Below are 5,365 nucleotides of genomic sequence, written 5' to 3'. Positions count from 1 at the left end.
TCGTGCTGAGATTCAAACACTTGGATGAAAGTGACCTATGGTGAGTTGTGGTTGTGGCGCGTGGTATTTTTTTGGTACACGGCGGGGTAGAAAGGCCTTGTGGATACAGGTTTTTGATTCAAATTTTTTGAACGGGTGTGGCTATCGCTTTGGTTGGTTTAGGGTTTTTGTACTGCATGTGGGATAGGCTGATGTGTTCGGTGTTCTTGCGTGCTTATTTTGCGTCGCTGTCACGTTGAAATTTGATGCTTTTACGTATTTGAATTGGTTGGTTTGTCTCCTGGCTGATGTTGCCCAATCGATACGTCGCTTTTTTCTGTTCTTGCCGCTATTGGTCATGCCGCTTTCTGATTATCATCGGTGTCGCTTTGGTCGTGCTTTGCGATTTGGGTGCCGATGGACAGCGGCGTCTTCGTGGAGATATTTTGCTCGGTTTCTTCCTCCTCTTCGTTCTCTCCGCGTGTCCCGTGCTCTCTCGATCCTCTCATCTCTTCTCGAGGGCTCCCGTCGAATCCGGTGCCACCGCCCACCGTCGTAGGTGACTATAAAAAGATCCTTCTCCCCGACGGTCCCTACCTCAACTCCTTCCCACCCCATCCCTCTCCTCCGCCCCCGCCATCTTCTCTCGGTGTGGCCATATGGCATATGGGAAGCGGGCATGGAGGGCACGGCTGGGGCGGGGCCACCAGGGGCAGCCATCTCCATCACCGCATCATGATTCCGTCTCGGAGCAGCAGCGGAGGCGATGTTCCGGCATCCTCTTTCCCAACCGTCGAGGAGGACTGCCGCGGCTCTTTCCATGGGGCTTCCGAGATGTTGACCGGGTTCTTGCACCGGCGGCTGCCTGAGAGGGACGCCCAGAGATACATGGCCTTGAATTGGACCATCACCAGCATCTGACCCTCTTCGTGGTGGCCATGAGGTAGGGCGTCGTCGAGACCCAGTCCCGCAAGTTGCAGTTCACCTGTAAGCACGCACGATTCCCTTTGCCCCCTTCTTCCCTCTGTAGAATTTATTATTCGATCAGGCTGCGATGTGGAAGCTCATCTTGAACTGAAATTGGTGTGTGACTGTAAGTCTGTAATGAACGAGGGTGAAGTTTGGAAGTAACAGTTTTGTATTATCTGCCGCTAGCTTTTGTTAGTTCCATGCCATGATTAGGTCTATCTTGATGTGCAAACTGCAAACTAGACAGCACAGTCTGTAGTATGGGGCGTGTATGCAGTCATCTAACTTTTGATTGATTGTACAAGTGTTGTCCTTTTATCCGTAAAACCCGCATTAAAAAGACAGATAAATCTGTATATTTTTTCCAGTACATACAGAACTAAACTTATTTCATTTACAATTACAGAGCTAGCTGTACTTATTCCATGTTTTCTCGTGTAATTATCCAGTAAGTAAAACAATGTTTTATAAAAATAATAAACAGGCATTTATCATTGTGTAGGATTCGATTGGTTCTTTATTATTTTGTACACAAGAAGACACGTTCCCATGATGAAGTTGAGTATGTATGCACAAGCCTCACCTTACGTGAGAGGAATTGTGTACCATATGGTGTGGATACGACTCGAGGGTTCGTTTTTTGAATCCCAGGCTGATGTTTTACTCTGCCTTTCTTAGTTTATGGGAGTTATTTGATTCCATATAGACCTCACAATCGACTGTCGATTTTCTTCGCTTTGGAGCTTTTGACAAGGAATATTAATGTTTCAACATGTCACTATATATGTTGGTTATGTAAGTGCATATGGACTACAAAAGGTGAACTCACATGAGGTCTTTTGCTCTTCCCTGTTCTGCAGCTATTTTTCCAGGTTTTTTTGGTAATCTTAACATCCATAAAATGGCAGCAAGATGCATGTTAATGGTATTCTTAACCACATATTTATTTTAGATTGTTAAGCTTTTGGTAAATGTTGTTCACCTCCTCCCCACTAATAGTGTGTTTTCTAGAGCTATATCAGTTAATACAAACCTGCAAATAAGTTATACGTGGACATGTATTTTGATGTACAAACTCCATCATATTAACTACTAATGTGACGATCCCTTAACTAATGCTGCCTTCATATACTGAAACTAGTGGAAGGAAGTTGTCTTCAGTTTTTTCTCATACCACCGAAGTTTCTCAGCATTCACAAGATGAGGATTGCTGGGGTGTGCCCTTTTAGCTGAATTTTTCACTGCTAATGTAAAGTATTATACATCACATACACAAGTGCAATAATGTAAAAAATGCGTCTGCTGGTAGACTAAGCATACACAAGTGCAATAATGCCTGCAAGGGCGTCAAGTAGATTAGACGATCTACGTCCAAGAGGTTGCCATGTCTAGAAAGGCGTGCTTCAGGTTTCTGATAGAACCTCTGGATCGCTAGGCTAGATCAATCTGGTAACCTACCTTCTGCCTTGCCTTGCGAGCTTGAACCAGCAGCCATGGTGATGTTGTGGCGGCTATGATGGCAGTGAGATGGCGGCGGTGATGTGCTTCCCGTGAGCACCGCGCTAACCCTAGATCGGTAAGGAATATCGGTGGGGTTTGCGGCAGCGATTAACCTCGTGAAACGTGCCTCGACCCCTCACCTCTGTTTATATAGCACGGGTCACAGGGGCCCACCAACCATGGTTTGGTTGGGCACCCCCGATTAGGGCGCGAGTCAAGGACCCGTCGAGCCGTTGGGCTTGATCGGAAGAAGATTAACCTAACATTCTTCCCCTTGATCTCAACTTTACTTTTAACTTTATACTTTCTAGTTTATTTGTTTCATCACATATTGGTACATAGAACATGTTTCATCGTCACAGCTTAATTGCCGTTAGAATCATACAGCTACAACATACGTTATGTTCAGAAGCAAATTCTGTTCCTTTTGGGCCTATCCAGAAATTATAAGGCTTTTCCTTAAATCCATGCCGGCTAAGTGTTTCTTGAACACATTAGGTGGTAAGCCTTTCGTTAGCGGATCCGCAAGCATATTCTTTGTTCTTATATGCTCGAGACTTATAGTTTGATCCTGGATTTTATCTTTCACAACATAATAACTTATCTCTATTGTTTTGGCAGTATTACTCGACTTGTTGTTGTGAGCGTAAAATACTGCGGGTTGGTTGTCGCAGTACATCTTTAATGGTTTGTGAATACAATCTACCATTTTCAAGTCGGGTACAAATTTCTTTAGCCATATCGCCTGCCCTGTGGCTTCGAAGCATGCTATGAATTTTGCATACATTGTGGATGATGCAACTATCGACTGTTTGGAGCTTTTCCGCGAAATAGCTCCCCAACAAGAGTAAAGACGTACCCTGATGTGGATTTTCTATCATCTCTGTCCCCCACAAAATCTGTGTTTGAATATTCTTTTATCTTTAGAGAATCACTTCTCCTGTATATTAGCATGTAGTCCTTCGTGCCTTGCGCATAACACAATGCTTTCTTTATCATCTTCCAGTGCTCCATGCCTGGATTCTCTTGATATCTATCGAGTATCCCGGTGATAAAAATTAAGTCAGGGCGAGTGCACACTTGTGCATACTGTAAGCTGCCAACTGCCAAAGCATATGGTACTGCTTTCATTTGATCGATCTCGTACTGATTCTTGGGACATTGGAATTTTCCCAAAACTATCATCCTTAATTATAGGAGCTGGTGGGGCTTTACTCGCATGCATATTATACTTTTTAAGAACTTTTCCTAAATATGCTTTCTGCGACAATCCTAAGACTCCATTGTTCCTATCTCGATGAATTTCTATGCCCAAAATATATGATGCTTCACCAAGATCTGTTATGTCAACAATTAAGGATAAGAACTTCTTTGTTTCTTGTAGTAGACTAACATCACTGCTAGCAAGCAGGATATCATCCACATACAAGATTAGGAAAATACATTTCCCAAATTTAAATTTTGCATAAATCCATTTATCCTCAATATGTTCTTTAAATCTAAAAATTTTAATCGTTTGATTAAACTTTAAATACCACTGTCTAGAGGCTTGCTTTAATCCATAAATGGATTTCTTTAGGCGGCATCCCATAGTTTTTTGCCTTCCATGATAAAATCCTTGAGTTGTTTCATGTAGACCTTTTTTTTAAATCACCATTCAGAAAATGCCGTCTTAACATCCATTTGATGTAACTCTAGATCAAAATGAGCAACTAATGCCATTATGATTCTGAAGAAATCCTTACATGAGACTGGAGAAAATGTCTCATTGTAATCTATTCCTTCTCTTTGTGTAAATTCTTTTGTCACGAGTCATGCTTTATACTTTTCTATATTCCTTTTGGAGTCATACTTAATTTTATAGACCCATTTTACAGCCTACTGTTTTGGCTCCTTTAGGAATTTCCTCTAAGTCCCAAACATCTTTGAAACTCATCGATTTCATCTCGTCTTCCATTGTCTTCATCCACATCGATGAATGAGGGCTTCTCATGGCTTCATCATATAAGGTGAGATCTTTTTTCATATGAACCATTTATGTGTTATAAACTTTAAAATCAGTAGAAATAGCTGGCTTTCTTGGTCATGTAGACCTTTCTAAGGGCCTCAGTTTCTGGCACATTATGTGCCTTAATTTCTGGCACTTCTTCTAAAATTTGCTGTTGCACCTCCCTTTCATGCTCAACAACGGGTTTAGTCGGCTGCTGACGGACAGGTTTCATGTCTATCCCCATAGTTGTCATGGATGGATTTGTAACTGGTAGTGAGAAAAATGGCTCCTGAATCATCGGATTAGGTGCATGCACCCTTTTCTTCTCAAGATCAATTTTTCGAGCTACCAAGCTCCCCCTCATCATTTCATCCTCTAAAAAGACTGCATGTCTTGTTTCTACAAATTTTGTATAATTGCCTTTTGATCTGTCTGGATAGCCAGTTAAGTGACAACTTACTGTTTTGGGATCTAACTTTGCAATATTTGGATTAAACATTTTGGCCTCAGCAGGGCATCCCCACACCTAAAGTTTTGTAGGGAGGGCACCCTTCCTGTCCATAGCTCGTACGGTGTTTTGGGCACCGATTTGCTTGGCACTCTATTGAGAATGTGAATGACGGTTTTAAGCCCCTTCATCCATAATTCCAATGGCAAGTTGGAATAACTTATCATGCTGCGCACCGTATCCATAAGTGTATGGTTGCGCCTTTCAGCTACTCCATTCTTTTCTCTCATAGTGGGATACATTTAAAGCACATGAGTTATTATATCTTTCTCTTGCCAGAATTTCTTCCGCCATACGGGATTTTTGACATAATATTATGTCAGCTTTACCTCGTTACGCAGGTATTTTCCCAGAGTAGGTGGCGTCGTCGAGGTTCCTGCAGTCGTGAACAGGGGACCTGGGAGCTGAGCTGGTTCGGG

General features: G+C 42.4%; 1 long non-coding RNA gene across 1 annotated transcript; it reads left to right on the top strand.

Moving 5' to 3' along the window:
- Positions 1-435: 435 nt before the first annotated feature.
- On the top strand, positions 436-3,662 carry LOC119359780. Its single transcript, XR_005172659.1, has 3 exons — positions 436-966; positions 1,451-1,782; positions 3,070-3,662. It is a non-coding gene; the product is annotated as an uncharacterized LOC119359780 (long non-coding RNA).
- The last annotated feature ends 1,703 nt before the right edge of the window (positions 3,663-5,365 follow it).

This window comes from Triticum dicoccoides, chromosome 2A (genome assembly GCF_002162155.2).
Source record: "Triticum dicoccoides isolate Atlit2015 ecotype Zavitan chromosome 2A, WEW_v2.0, whole genome shotgun sequence".
NCBI classification, from domain to species: Eukaryota; Viridiplantae; Streptophyta; class Magnoliopsida; order Poales; family Poaceae; genus Triticum; species Triticum dicoccoides.
This window is presented reverse-complemented; position numbering and strand designations above follow the sequence as displayed.